General features: G+C 34.7%; 1 protein-coding gene across 3 annotated transcripts in view; it reads left to right on the forward strand.

Annotated features, from left to right (window-relative positions):
• Nucleotides 1-16,938, forward strand: part of LOC108736124 (protein dimmed-like) — a 51,748-nt gene that overhangs the window by 6,821 nt on the left and 27,989 nt on the right. For 2 of the 3 annotated variants that reach the window (XM_018468425.1, XM_018468423.1), the window contains exon 2: nucleotides 6,999-7,047. The gene's annotated coding sequence lies outside the window, so the exon portion shown is untranslated. Of the gene's footprint in view, nucleotides 1-6,998; nucleotides 7,048-13,811; nucleotides 13,961-16,938 lie in introns of those variants that run through there. The other variant, XM_018468424.1, reaches the window with a different exon arrangement.

Raw genomic sequence — 16,938 nt, forward strand, 5'->3', positions numbered from 1 at the left:
TTACCCGTCGATCTTTCTGTTTCAATTCTCAACTGTTTCCTTGTTCCAACAACTTTTTGAATCATATTGAACTACACTAGAAATCAATCAGCTGCATTTCAGATTCTTCAATTTATTTTATCAAATATCACATCAGGGTACATAATAAACTTTCGTATTAGTATTTCCGATAATTCTCTGAAGTGATTAATGAATCAATGACAGAAACATTAGTGACGTGCCCAAAATATTGTGTCGCGTGCCACTAATGGCACGCGTGCCATTGGTTCGCCATCCCTGACATAGGGGGTTCGTCAAAATTTTTCGGACTTTTCTTTTGGTTCGCGTGGACAAAAAGGTTGGGAAACACTGCCCTAGGGTAATATTCGATCTATATTCGCAACTTTCTGTTTGCGAAAAACGATATAAAACAATATTCATGAACAACTACATGATAAATACAGGGGGAGGAAATCTTGGCAGATACTACGGGTAGGGGGAATGGGGGGGGGGTAAAAAATGGGTCACGTAATGTAGGTACTTTCCCTAATTTTAATTATACAAAGTCGACAATCCAAATTAGATATTATGATATCTGTTATATAGTAGACCATCATATTCTTTTAAAAATCTGGCAGTATAGTATCTATTTATATATTATAATAATTGTTGTTAAATTTCGAAATTCTGCACTTGGGGTGCCGTATCAATCAGAAGCATTGACCTTGAATATATATATTGAAATTGGTTTTCTGCAACATTAATTCATTATCGCTTCTGCTATACTGTTAATGCACGCTGATTTTTAATTTGCTATTAATTATTAACAAAAGATAAAATTCAATCCAATCTTGTTGATTTAGATTTATCATGTTTGTAAAAATAATAATTTGTTTATATGCAGTAACTTAAAGCTTAATAACTTCTTTAATTTGTTTGCGCTCTAATTAGTAAACGTATTATAGTAAATAATATCAGACGTTTGCGTTTTAAAAATGATTTCTTATTTACATTGACCTGTGTTCTTAATTAGGTGTACATATGCATTACAACGATGCAAATTTGAAAAAATTATATTAACACCAAAATGAACACACAATTAAAATAGTTAACTGCAGATTTATCTATGTTTCTGTCACGCCGCCTCTTCGTATTGCGGTAATTACCCTAACTAACTCTGTAGGTACTTCCCCGGCGTTTTTCACTACTATTTTATAAAATTTGGTAAATGTAGGCATATGAAATTGTGTGTCTCATTTTGATTTAGTAATGGTATGTGATGTAAAGGAAAGAAAAGGTTAGAAGAGTTCGAAATGTGGTGTTACAGTCGAATGATGGGGATGCCGTGGATAGAGAAGGTTAGAAATGAAAAGGTATTAGGAAGAATAGCAGAACAGAGGACTACATGGAAGTCAAAGAGAAATAGACGAGATAGGGGTAAAGGTCTAGATGATGGCGGATCGAAAGAGGAGGTCTCCCCCACCACTGTACCATAAAAAGTTCGTGGCGGTCTTACCCCCATAAAAAGTTATGGGGGTTCAAAGTTAATAAATATGCCAATTTTTATACATTTCTAGGCATGTAAATATTTATATAGTCATTCTTAAACAATATTCAAAGGTAAAACTAATGAAAAATACATAAAAATATTGAGAAAGTTATATAAAACATTATTTAAATATCTTTATCAATAGGGTAGGTTAGGTTAGGTTATCGGGTTTTGTTCAAGTGACCACCCTCTTTCGATCCCCCACCTCCACCCGCTTGAAAATATTTTTTTTATTGAATTTTATTTGAATTATAGTGTATGAAAATTGTCAAAATAATCAACTTTCAACCCCCATAACTTTTTATGGGGGTGAGACCGCCACGAACTTTTTATGGTACAGTGGTGGGGGAGACCTCCTCTTTCGATCCCCCCCCCCCCACCATCTAGACCTTTACCGAAGTTAAAACAAAATAGAGAAGGATTCAAAACAATTAGGTAAATATTAAATATAACAGTAAGTTATTATTTCATAACTTCATGCAAAGTCCAACTTTTACTATGCATTAGTTTGGTATATAAAAATAGTACGGACCCGGCACGGACACTGTTCGGTCACAAGACGGTGGAACGTGATCCATCGTTAATGAGGTCCAGTTTTAATCCATTGCTTAGTATTCGGTATAACGCCGTTTCAATTCCGGGGCCGTCTGCCTTGGTCCAAGTTTTTCTGTGGTTTCCTTGGATCACTTAGGCAAATGCTGAGGCAGTAATATTCCACAGATAATCTTTCATTCTCTTCTGTCTTCATTTCGTCCGTCTCATCTTTCTCACCCGAACCACCACCCACCCATTCCCACGATTCCTGAAAGCAGGCTGAAGAGGGCCTTCCGCCCTACCTTCCGGCGTAGTCCGGAGGGACTGCCCTCCCACCAGCATTACTGGCTGGTGGGAATGAAACACCCAAAAGTTTTGAAGTTTTTTTTTCTAGTTTTAGGAAAATGCGAAAATTAGCTCAGGATAGAAAAGAGTGGAGGTGTGTGTCCAACCAGTCTTAGGACTGACGACATTATGATGATGATGTGGTGTCGTGAAACACCCGCTAGGAACTAGGAACGCGAAGTTCCAAAAAGGATTTTATAGAATTGAGAAGCATTTTTTTATAAATAAACATGCATCTAGTTAGTATGTTGATTATCTTAGAAAGCAAATTAAGTGAAGCTTTTTCTTTTCAAAAAATAATTTAGCGATCATAAATTATTTATTCGGTCCCGCATGGGTGGGCGCGCTTATCGTTTTGAAATAAATTGAGTACCTTTATATTTAATGCAGGCTGTACTCGTGTTCTAATATAATAATCTTTTTACAAAACACTCGACGTTATCAACTCGGGGAAATGCGAATTTTAATTAGACAGACTTTTTGTAACTTAAAAAAGAACCAAAACAGAGCAGGTGTAGATACGTGACGTTAGCTTTAGATTACATTAATAACGTACTTGTCACAATCAGTTGGTACTTTCAATTCTTCCTAGGCGTTATTGAAAGCTGGCCTGGGAGGATTGTATGCAGTGACTACAAAGCTGTTGTATATTGTAAATTATATGTTGTATAGTTCGTTCACTTAGAGAAAGTACGGCGTGGACGATGCGCAAAAACGAATACAGTCGTGGGCGGGTCTCCGGAATATGGCCGGTCGTTTACAGTCAGATGTTTCCGATCAAAGCCCAATCGTAAGCCTTTGGCGGTCAGACAGTCCGCGCACATCGATCTGGCACCGTGTACCTTTCTCTAAGTGAACGGACTCTAACATCAAACGAATAAGTTATGAGCGTTTTAATTATTGCTCTTTTTGCCTGTCTTAACCCCCCTTTTTACATCTGATCCGCTACCCCCTCCCCCATGAAGACTGTAGAGACTGGAAATGTGCGAATTTCAAAAATTACTGTACCTGTACGTAACTGTTGTTTTTAATTGCTGTCAATTAAAAAAAAATTAAAATTGTATGACAATACGTATAGTATAATCTTTATAAACATAAAACATTTCTTCTTTTTATCGCCTTTCAGTGATAAACGTTATTTTTTGTTATCATTATAAATATCGTGTACTTGTTTTTATTGTTTTTTCGTGTCAATATTAAAAGTTACGGAGATTGTTCAGAAATTAATCCAATTTAAAATTGAAAATGAGAATATGTCAATTTGGGAATTCCATCTGGAACATTAGCATACAAATTCTCATTACATGGGGACATACGTTGCAAAAACAATTACGATTTAGTAAACAAAACAAAATACAAGTTGTGATGTAACGCTGTCTTTTTTCTCTTATTTTTCTAACAACACTCCGACTTGTTTCTAATCTAAACGATGAGATAGTTAATAAATTACATATTTAAATGTATGTACATACGATACATCAAAATAGACTCGGTATAATTTTTTAGAACTTTATGGTATCTACATGTATCTGCATGTTGACAGTGGGTTTTTATTGTCCAGGATGATGCGACTGGTTTTAAGGAAAATTGAATATTTTAACTCGGTTATCTTGGAATTTCTTTTTTACATTCGCAACATGTAAAGTACAATATCGTGTGTGCATTTAAAATAATCTTGAATGCGGGGAATAACAGACGTTGTCGACACGATACATTTTATGTTTATAATAGTTATGTACATACTTCGGTGATTACCTACTAAATAAAAACAAAAGTAGATAATAATGAAACTAGCATTTATGTTTTCTGATATAAATCAAAACGAAATGCTAAGAAAACCGTAGCCTGGCTTAATCGACCAAAAAGGATTTAAAAAAAGTTCTGTACCGACCAGGAATTAAGCCCGGGTCCATCGACGTTCCAGCCGAATATTCTAACCACTGAACCATTTGCAAGTCACGACAAAATTGTGAAAATTACTGCCCGCTGCAATGTTTTGTTCCTATAAATATTAAAAAATCGTAGCCGATTGTTTCGATGTTCACGAATTAATATAAGTACGATTGCCATAGATACAACGTGGTTGTTTTTATAAATGCCTATATTTACCAAGAAGCAGAAGATCGCGTTGATAACATTATTATCACAATCGTTTCATGGTCAACCGCTAATTTGGTGTTTTATTGTCTTTTGTCGATGGCTTTTTTTATCGCATTATATAAATAAATAAGTTTCGCACTTGATTGTATACAAATAACTGTAATAGGTGATACAGCCTAGTGATTAAAAGATAAACGACAAACAGGAACAATATACAACAGATAAGGGCCATAATAGGGTAACTTATTTAAACAGCGTGCACCCTGTATATGTATGCCTATGAAGTACCTATTTTTAGTAGTTTCTGATCATTTATTATCAAGTCCTTTGTAACAATTTAAACAACTAATTAAGTAACTACAATGAAAATTAATTTTTCCACTATTACGTCATTTTAATCGTTTTGTAGTGTAAAATAAGCAATAAAACCTACCGTTTATGTCGTAATACAGCATAAGAATATTATCGAATTTAATGCTTGTGCCGATTTTAATTTAATGCATCAAGATGCCATTATTAGAACGCCGATAAAAACGGTAAACAAAATAAAAAAAAAGAAAATAATTGTAAAACTTATTAACTTATTGTTTATGGATGTAAATAAAACATATTGAGACTTGTGCAGGAAGCACATAAATGTGACATAAACGCCTCGACTTTTAACGCTTTCCTTAACATTTATGACCTGTTTTATTTGTATTTAAATTTTATTAGGTTTGTTAAAATATATATATATATATAGTAAAAAGTAAGAAAATGTAATTCATCCTCACAAAAAATTTTTCGGATACAGACTTTTTGTAATGTGTGACAACGTGTCGATCATGGCTAACTGTAATCGTACTGTAGCTGAATAAAGTGCCGCGTTAGAAATACCTGAAGGTCGCTCTCATGCACTCCCACATAATACGCGGCCGTACAGAGTCGTATTGAGTGAAGGTTGTGTTTCGTTCTTGTTTGTGAAAGTAGTCCGTACTTTGAATAACATGTCGTGTGCTGTTGCCTAGTAGAAAGTAAAGCGATCAGTGACTGTTTTGTCTGGATGTCCTTCGCCAAACTTTCTATATACGTGTACATACATAAATCACTTTTAAGTCGATATCAAATGAATTTATTTCCATTTTTAGTAAATGCATAATGTGTCATCTGTTTTGTAAGATGAATGTCGTTAATCGTTTATAATTATGCAGTAATAGGATATAAAATATCAAATATAAGACGGTCGCGATGATTTGCTAATGTATCTTTTGAATCATGGCAATACGTTTCTATTGTAGATCTGATATTGCGAGTAGCGACTGCAGCTTAGTGATAGAATACTCGGCTGGTACACCCATAGCCCGGGTTCTGTTCGCAACCGTGGGCGATTTTTTTTTACTATTTTTTTTATTTGACAGATATTCTCAGGGGAAACAAGACTCCTTAAGTATTAAAATATAATCCAGTTTTTTTTTATTTATTCTTATTTGTTTACTGAGTTGCAGAAACATGTTTTTTTTTTAAACTTAGTGACTGTGGAACCATTACTGATATAAAATTCGATAATTATTCGTTCGAATGTATTATATTTCCACTTTTCTTCTCCTTAAGCTCCTAATGTAAGAGTATCCTTTCTTTGAAAGTTCAATTTCGATTGATTGCTTCTTCCCTTTTGTACGTTTTGTATGTAAAATTTCTTACGGATTCTCAAGGATCATCCTGGAGCTTTTTGCGCTCGTTTGCTGGACAAGTTCATACCGGATAGAATAAAAGATGCAAATTACCACAAGCCTTATTATTACTTTAAAAAAATTAATGAATTCCAGACCGAGATTATTTAATTGTTACTAAAAATTGTACAAAACCGTTTGTCCAGTTTTTATAATACACATAAGAAATAAAGACACCTTTTCTTGCAATAAAATCCATGAAGAAAACTTGTTACGTAATATTTGTCACAATAACGATATTATTAATTGATAATAGAGTTAATAAGAGAAGAAACTTCTGTTACGTCGAAAAAGAGTATCACAATCAGTCAGTAATGATCTATTTTGTGCTTAAATGCCAAGTACGAATAAGTGTGAAAGTTGTCTGAGCAGTAACCCATTTGTGAAATAATCCATTTGCGGAAGTTACGTTGCAAATAATAATAATAGTAATAAGTAATGTTGTGCTCTCTCAACCGCGATCTTTTATATTACTTCTGTGCATTGTTTTCTCTCGTTTTTGCTCCATTAATAAAAATATGTAATAAAAATCAGTCAAATCTAGAAACCGTTTTCATTTCCGATGTTCTTATGTTGCCTTACTGAAATATTTCCTGAATTTAGAATACCTAAGCGCATTAAAAAACTTGATTAATAAAATGTATGCATGTACAATTTATTCTAGATAAACTGTGATGGTATGTAGATCACCTAGCGGTTAAAAATGAACCTAAATAGCGTTTCGTTACGAAACGCTTTGCCTTGAGGTTGTTCAGTATCTTTTACGTTGCTTTCTTTTACAGGAAATACATAAGTAGTGGAACGCATCCGTCACATCAACAGCACCAGTTGGTAAGTCATTACAATTAAAAAAATTTAACTGTAGTTTCTTTTTTCTGTTAAAATGTACAGATTTACAAAAATATAAACTTACGCGGCGTTATTTGCTATTCAAAAAAGCGCGCGCATTCTGACGTCTCCCCCCACCTCAGCGGTTAGACCTACGCTACCCAGCGTAAGTAGAGTCTAACCCAGCGGCCTAGCGTATCCCTACCACAGCGGTCATCCCCCACTCCGCTGACGCTATCGAGTACCGATAGAGTCGACTCTGATGTTTCCCCCCACTTTCTCGTTCACTCCCATTTCAATACGCTACCGAGCGCAGTTGAAGTCAGCGCCGAGCGTAAATAGAGTCTCAACCGAACCTACGGAGAGTTTTTGACTATTTTCCACCATTACTTAATAACTATTTGATATATCGAAATAAAACAAACTCTAACTTATTCCTAGTGATAAACCACATCTATTGCAGTAGACTTCAACTACTGACAAGCATTAGAATTAATTCTAGAGAATAGATATAGAAAAATTAACATATGTAATGGTTTATTTTATTAACTGCAGAAGTTATTAATTCAATATCCATATCAACTATTTCAAAGTTACTATTACTTTGAAAATTTTGTCCTGCATTTTTTTAAGAATATCCGATGTAAGTTCATATAAATCGCGGTTCTTTGGCATAGCTATTGAGATTAATAACATCCGAGTTGTAAATTATTCAAGTCTTGTCAAAGATTACTTTATAAAGATCGTCACTGAATTGATAAAGTCGCTGCAAAATTCTAGGCAGCCAGCGCCAACACACTTTAATTAAAGCTGTTGATAATTTTAGTATTTTTTATACAAGATCAAAACAAATTTTTCCTTTACAAGAAGAGGCCTTTAATGTCGGTTAATTATATAGGGACGGGGTTGATTTTGTATAAGGGGTAGACTGACAAGAATACAAATTTCCGTTTTATTAATCTCAAATGGGAGTCAAAATCTAATAACTCTTCCCCCCTGTATCTTGGATATTTGCAGGTAAAAAATCTAAGAAGATAATTCATGTAAATAGAATTGTAGATATTGTAGGAAAACACAAATGATGTCACAGACTCAGATACTACAACATTTTTTTGCTTCTTAGAATTCACGTCTCATATTTGTTTTAATTATTATTCAAAATATCCCCTTATCAACACTTGTTATCATCTGTAAGAAATCAACATTTATAGACGACCAATGATTGTTTATCTGGAATTTTTACCAAGTTTGTACAGAAAGGTCAGTCGACCTAGCAATAATAATTATAAACATAAAAAAGTACTTGATCTGCATTTCCTGAAAACTGTTTCGTTTGGAATTTCCAGGATTTGTGGAATTAGAATTTAGAAATGTTTAATTCTACATGCATGTAATACGTACGATGGCGATGGTTAAAAATATATGATGGAAAAATGCAAAACATTATTTCTTACTACACGAGTAATTTCTTGTTACAAACGAAAATGTTTAAAGTATAAATTGTAAAACAATGGATCATATTTTTTGTTTAAGATTGCAAAGAAATTGATTGTTTCCAAATCATTTCCATCAGTGAAATAATTTTTGTTTTTCGTATATTTCTTTTATAGTTAACGTCAAAAGTATATAAAAATCTTTATGCTTGCAATAAATAGGTACTAAATTTTATTACCTATATATATATATATTACAAAAAAAAGAGTGCAGAATGACCGGATCCAAGGTTCGCGCGCGCGCGACTAGCGCGATTACGTATGCCAAATCAGAGATAAACTTAATAAAACTTCCACGACATCGGTTTGTAGACTAGAAAATTGTGTGGGAATATTTTAAATATCCATCATAAAAGCAACGCAATTACCATGGACTAGGTATACCTAGAGGGGGGGATTCCCTCTCGTTTATTTTGATTAACGTGGTGTACCCGCATCGGCACTTATGGCCGAACGATTAAGATACCTTCAATCAGAGCACCGTTACCAGTTTCTACCAGAAGAATCCCTAGAACTGCCTGGTGCAGGCTGGACCTATCTAGTGCCTAGTAGGCCTAGCAGGCTTGCTACCTGAGTGCCTATTCGTCAGATCTCATCGAGGTGCCTAGATTCTACTCCTCTCTTCCAAAATGCGAAGTGTAATCACAAGTATAACAAGTCCAGAAGACCAGACAGGCAGGAAGATTTATCACTTGGGGCCCCTGGGCCTCCCTCAGAATCAGGCTCAATCATTGGTCGGATTTTCCCTTCCAGTTGGATTATTTGTACCCTGGCACTGATAAGTTATCTCGATTTCATGAAATCGCCACCTTCACCTGACCCTTACTGAAACGTAATCGGACGGGCCACCCTGGCTTCTCTGACCACTTTCGCGAACCTCTATTACATACGTTTTACCAACGCATTGATCTTATCCCTTACTTAAATAGATCGGTTGCAGATGACCCAAGCTTTAGGGGTGAACGTGAAGATTTGGCTGTCGCATATCGCTAGCCCCTAATACTAGTACCAGGTACCGTATCGACCCCAACACTTGCTCGGTCCCCTTCATGTTCAATTGTCCACACGTTAAACCAGCATAACTGTACCAATATTTAATTGAGGACTCCCTTAAGGTCTCTCCTCTGACAGACGATTAGAAGAAGCGACCGTAGATCCTAAGGGTTAACGAGGCGAGTAAGTCCCAAGTTCGGGCTTATCCAAACCCCTAGACGTTCCTGCTGGATGCAAGTAATTAACCAAATGCTTCCTTGTGTTTGACACCAATTGGCAAAAAAGAAACTCCTGAGCATCCCCTTCCACCAAGGAATGTACCACTATCTCCGGACACCCTTCAGCCTGACTAATGCAAGCTACTATACCTTTCGTCTCTACTCTGCGTTCGCCCAAAAATGTGCAGCCCTCCCTAATGAGCAAGACTGCACACCAGATCCACGTTGGGCATAAATAGCACCACCCAGAGAGCCGCTGACTTCTTAGCCTGTCGAGGTTCCCATACGATTGTCACTGAAGATGTCGGTGGCCGCACAGGAAGAGCCTCCCTTTCGACGGGCAAGCTATGTCGAAGGGGGAAGGTTCGTCCCTCACATTACCCTGCCAGATCTGTGTGAATATAAGCCGGTGCTACTTTCATCTCAGGACTCCCAATGGCTTGCTACAGCACTTCATACAGATGCTTCCGGGTCTTTGCGCCCAGATAACCGGGGTCCTTTAGCTTCTCTATAACCTGCATATGGATACTGGGCTTCCTGACTATGACAAGATGAAGACCCTGGAAGCCCCACTCTGGACACTAGAGATGACTAGCAAGTGCAACTCATGAGACTCTGCTCTGCTTGCAGCTCACATCTCTAACTCAAACATACCTTAAACCTTGCGCTGCAGGAATCCATGTATTTTCGTGAAGTTTTTGCGAGAAAAAGGGCGCGTTCTTTTAGGTGGGTATTAAAAAGGCTCAAGTGGGATATTTTACAGTTAAAAAAAATTAAATAATATCTCTGACATTGTTTATGTCACCTACCAGAGAAAGAAATAATAATTTTTTCTGTTTATCAACGAGAAACCAACAAAAATTAATAATTCAAAACCATTACAACAAATGTCTGTTTTTCAAATACTAGACCGTTTATTATCAAAAATTACCCGGCTTCTTTATGTTGCATTAATTACATTTTAATACATACACAGAACGTCTGCAGACACCTATGCATTTACGATCCATTTTTAATTAAATAGAAAAGTGGCATAAGTTCAAGGTCGTTCACATTAACGCCATAAAATTAGTAATGACATTTCCAGTTTTAAATATTAAAACCGAACCGAAACATGAAGAAAATGAGTCCTATTTATGAATACTATTTATATTCCCATGGCTTTTGTATATTTTATAATGGTTAAATTAAAAAAAAAAAATATCAAGGACGCCCGGATTATAAGCAGAGATACATTAAAAGACCACTGCATACTAATTCTTCGTAAAGTTTGTACAAGAACATACCTAAATTCATTCTTAGAATAACCCGCAACTATTTATTCAGTTCTGTTTAAATAATATCGAATAAACAACACTGTCAAGGTCTCATCCTCATAGTTTTCAATCATTAACCAACATTATTGATTTCAAATATCGAACAAAAGGTTCTAGGTCGGTAATCAGAACTCTTTAGTTCTCATCAGCACAGAGTAACCTATTAAACAGCGTTTAATGAATAGTTACAAACAGCGCAATGAACGCCATCTGTAGACTACTTATTGTGGGATGCAAAAATGTTCAACAGGATCCTTTTCCAATAAGAATACCGACTTTTTAAACTGAACCTGTCGTAGTTTTCATAATAGGTACGTGCAGGGACGCCATTGTACACATGTACGGTAGCCATGACGAAATCCATCTTATGAGTAATAATACATACTATAATTAAATCGAAAATGAAATTAAAATTTACTTTTAATAGCTACAATTGTCAATCGATCATTATAATACGATTTGTGTCTAATAATAACCCTGTTTAGGAAAATGCAATTAAATAAGTAGTTACTAATATTAGAAATTCCTAAAAATAGAGATCGTATAGGTGTAGGTATATTATCATAATATTTTAAAAATATGGGTTAATTTAAAGCATTTTTCAAATAAAAAAAATTGTTTAATGTATTAATGGGCATGTAATAATATGTTTGTGTGTGATTTAACAACTTGCAGTCATTCTAGTTTCTAGTGCCATTTGACATGGAAGAATGTGGGTGGGGCTGTTAGTTAGTTGGTAATAGTTTGTTGTAGCCGTTTGTGTGTGCTTACTTGTAGGCATATACATATGTAGTCTGGTTGTGAAATTGATAACATATATGATAAAAAACATGTTGTGACCCTTAACTCAATCTTTTACAAATGTAATATGTATAAAATGTCTTTGATTAAGAAATGCCAGGTTTTAATAACACCTTTCATATTGAATGTTTTTCAATGTAAGTCAGTTCAGTATCGTGGCTCACCTTAAAATTGACCAGCCACGTGAATCAGAACTAATGTACTCTGCGGTCAACAAATAAACATGTATCTCTTATTAACAATTGAATATAAAAACAAGGCCGATCGCTATTTTTATTTTATTTTATTTTCTTCTTGATATAAAGTTATCAAATTTCGGATTAATGAGACATGAAGAGTTAGTTAGAAGCATATTCTTTTTTTCGAAATAATCGCAACCAGAACTACATTCTTCCGAACGCGCGGCGACTATTAATAGGGTTGGACTAGTTCCGGAAAGTTTACAAAACGTAGGATCCGGAAACTTCCGTCTTCATTTTTACTTGCGCATTCTACGCAACCCGCTATAGCTCTCTTGACGATTCCTCGCGTATGGTGGGTAGACTATACGTAACAATGTTGAAGCACAAAGAAGATTAGATTATTGTTCGCAAATAATTACGGATTATCGTTACAAGAAAAATATATTTTAAAAAGTAGTGTGTACATATTTCTCATGATTGTTGTATGCCTAAAAAAAGTGGCAAGGTGTTTTTTANGGTGAATGGTAAAAAGAAAAGCAACTGGTATGGTTGGTTTAAATTATATTACACTAGGTTTTACCCGCAGCTTCGTCCTAAATACGTGTCCAAAATCATCGACGACTACATAGAGCCATTTTTTTCTATCCCTCGGGAACAGTATTTGTTTCTGGATTAAATGTACCCAATGTCCTTTTCTGTGCCCCTGGCAATGTATGTACCTTTTCATGATAGGGTTTCCCCGCGGCTTCGCTCACATTTATGTCTTAAATATATGTCAAATCTTATCGACGACCTTATCAAACTAATTCTTCTATCCCTCAGGAACAGTATTTGTTTCTGGATAAAAAGTACCCCATGTCTCTTCCCTGTACCCCTGGCAATGTATGTACCAAATTTCATGATAGGTATTTACCGGCTTCGCTCTCGTTGATGTCCCAAATTCGTATCAAAAGTCATCGACGACTACATAAAGCTAATTTTTTTTTTATCCCTTGGGAACAATATTTGTTTCTGTATAAAAGGTACCCTTGATATGTCTTGATAAATTGTTCAAGTGTTTTATTTATATTTAATTACAATAGCAATCAAAAGCATAAAGGTAAACATTTTCCTTCCAGGGTTGGGTTTGATTAGGTACATGTAATTTTAAGGACAAACCCCTTATATATCGTATGTGCAACCCGTATTTTCTATTGATTAATAAAGTTTTGAATACTATTTAGGTACAGTACCTTAAAACTTTAGGATTATTTTTATTTTATTTTAACATCCAAGGCAATTATTATATTTACCTATTAGATACTCTGTCAATAGTTATTCAAACTTTTATAAAATAAGCAATTACTATTTACGAACGTCATTGACGTCATTTGAATAACTAACGTACTTATTATTACAAATAGTCAAATTGCATGAAAAATATGTATTTTATCACTTTTTTAACTAAACTAAATATGTCTGCACAACCAATAACGAACAAGAATGATTACAAGTTGCCCTGATAAAAAGTACGTAACATTCTTTCAGTTAAACATTATGAATAATTAATTTCACTCAAATATTATGTTAACATCTACATAATACTTTTTCTTATTAATGAGCTATGTTTATTCATATAATATTTGTTGTAAATGCAGTACACATAACTACGTAAGAATTAATGAAAACTGATCGAAAACTATCTGCTCTGTCTGTTTGAGAAAACGCCGACAATGAAAAATTCTATCTATTATTATTATATTAAAGTTTCGTCGAGATACCGAAACACGTTGTTGTATAGTAACTTTCGTATTTAACAGACAAGTGTAACATGCTTAATACGACGCTCGAGTTTTGATAACTTTAAGTGAATGGTTTTGTGACAGAAAAGTTGTAAAGTTTTCAAGTTGCAGTAAAGATACGACCTTCCAAAGGTGAGATAGATAGATAGATATAAACACATAGATATTATACACTGGTAGATACAATCATCAAAGAACAGCATCGTCTNTCAAGGACGCCCGGATTATAAGCAGAGATACATTAAAAGACCACTGCATACTAATTCTTCGTAAAGTTTGTACAAGAACATACCTAAATTCATTCTTAGAATAACCCGCAACTATTTATTCAGTTCTGTTTAAATAATATCGAATAAACAACACTGTCAAGGTCTCATCCTCATAGTTTTCAATCATTAACCAACATTATTGATTTCAAATATCGAACAAAAGGTTCTAGGTCGGTAATCAGAACTCTTTAGTTCTCATCAGCACAGAGTAACCTATTAAACAGCGTTTAATGAATAGTTACAAACAGCGCAATGAACGCCATCTGTAGACTACTTATTGTGGGATGCAAAAATGTTCAACAGGATCCTTTTCCAATAAGAATACCGACTTTTTAAACTGAACCTGTCGTAGTTTTCATAATAGGTACGTGCAGGGACGCCATTGTACACATGTACGGTAGCCATGACGAAATCCATCTTATGAGTAATAATACATACTATAATTAAATCGAAAATGAAATTAAAATTTACTTTTAATAGCTACAATTGTCAATCGATCATTATAATACGATTTGTGTCTAATAATAACCCTGTTTAGGAAAATGCAATTAAATAAGTAGTTACTAATATTAGAAATTCCTAAAAATAGAGATCGTATAGGTGTAGGTATATTATCATAATATTTTAAAAATATGGGTTAATTTAAAGCATTTTTCAAATAAAAAAAATTGTTTAATGTATTAATGGGCATGTAATAATATGTTTGTGTGTGATTTAACAACTTGCAGTCATTCTAGTTTCTAGTGCCATTTGACATGGAAGAATGTGGGTGGGGCTGTTAGTTAGTTGGTAATAGTTTGTTGTAGCCGTTTGTGTGTGCTTACTTGTAGGCATATACATATGTAGTCTGGTTGTGAAATTGATAACATATATGATAAAAAACATGTTGTGACCCTTAACTCAATCTTTTACAAATGTAATATGTATAAAATGTCTTTGATTAAGAAATGCCAGGTTTTAATAACACCTTTCATATTGAATGTTTTTCAATGTAAGTCAGTTCAGTATCGTGGCTCACCTTAAAATTGACCAGCCACGTGAATCAGAACTAATGTACTCTGCGGTCAACAAATAAACATGTATCTCTTATTAACAATTGAATATAAAAACAAGGCCGATCGCTATTTTTATTTTATTTTATTTTCTTCTTGATATAAAGTTATCAAATTTCGGATTAATGAGACATGAAGAGTTAGTTAGAAGCATATTCTTTTTTTCGAAATAATCGCAACCAGAACTACATTCTTCCGAACGCGCGGCGACTATTAATAGGGTTGGACTAGTTCCGGAAAGTTTACAAAACGTAGGATCCGGAAACTTCCGTCTTCATTTTTACTTGCGCATTCTACGCAACCCGCTATAGCTCTCTTGACGATTCCTCGCGTATGGTGGGTAGACTATACGTAACAATGTTGAAGCACAAAGAAGATTAGATTATTGTTCGCAAATAATTACGGATTATCGTTACAAGAAAAATATATTTTAAAAAGTAGTGTGTACATATTTCTCATGATTGTTGTATGCCTAAAAAAAGTGGCAAGGTGTTTTTTATCAAAACATGGTGGCAACAAGGTCATTGATCTAACAAATCGTGAAAAGTTAAATCCAAATTGATGTTATATTATTTTTTTTTATATTTTCACAAACTGTGTCGCAGTTTCAAAGTTTATTGGATAGCTAAATATAAAAAATTGTTGCACGAAACGCAAAATTAAAAAAAAAAAAGAGCAGTCGACATTGTTTTTATAGCAATGTCAGCGCAATGTATAACTACATCTAAAGAATACAAATTGTCTCTTTTATACGTCATGTAGGTACATTTTCCCTGATAGTGGAATACTAACTGAAAGTCGGCATATTGATTATTTTTATGTACTAGTTGGGTCCGTTCAAATAAATTATCAACGGCGCAAACTAAATCGTAAAAGTAAGCTGTGAGTTTTTTTGAACGACTGTTTCACGGAACCGTTGTCTGTCAGTCAATTGATGCGGAAGGCTGCAGAATCTCTTACATGGCACCGTTAAGTAATGATAATTGAGCAGAGCCGGATCTGGTCCGAAAACACAGCCGGACCCCACCAAATTTCCACGGTAAAAAGTGGTTCTCCGGCATTGGCATAGGCAATGAACCTGTTACGGGGGGCGCGGGAGGTGCATTCACCTTCTGAAATTTGTCCGGCCTACATATCTTTCGAATGGCCATTCACTACACGTAACAGAGAATGCAAAATTCGCTATACCGTCGCCGTCCTCGCTTAATAATAATAATTGCTATGTCGGCATATCGGTTAAATAGTTTCACTTCGCGTATACGGTGTGCCCTCAAACAATAACGGAACAAGCGAAAGAAGAAGCTCCAAATAGTTACGCAAATTGTCTATTCACTTAGAGAAAAGTACAGCATGGGCGATACACACAAACGAATATCAATCGTAGCCAATCAGTCTATATGACTGGTCCTGACAGTTACGTCCACGTACTGTTCGTTTCAAGAAGTTAGAGATATGCCTCTTCCCTTTATTAGGATGCGCCGTAGCATAATTCTAAATTCAATCATATTTGTCTGCGGAGCTCATTTCTACATCGATCATCGAGCGAGAGCTAGACAAAAGTGTACAGTACCATTTGCAAAATTATTTAAACTGCCTCGTTAAAGTTTAAAAATATGCTTTATTTAAAAGCATATTTAGCCAAAAATAATAACAAGTGAATTAACTTAAAGTTCTACACACCTATAAAACTTTTGCTTTGTTTTCTATTGTTAATTTATATACATTTTTGTTTTAAGAAATTGCTAAACATTTTCGTCTAGTACTGTACATTTCTAGCCGATCTCAGACT

The sequence above is a fragment of the Agrilus planipennis genome, unplaced genomic scaffold, assembly GCF_000699045.2.
Source record: "Agrilus planipennis isolate EAB-ADULT unplaced genomic scaffold, Apla_2.0 scaffold8, whole genome shotgun sequence".
Classification (NCBI taxonomy): domain Eukaryota; kingdom Metazoa; phylum Arthropoda; class Insecta; order Coleoptera; family Buprestidae; genus Agrilus; species Agrilus planipennis.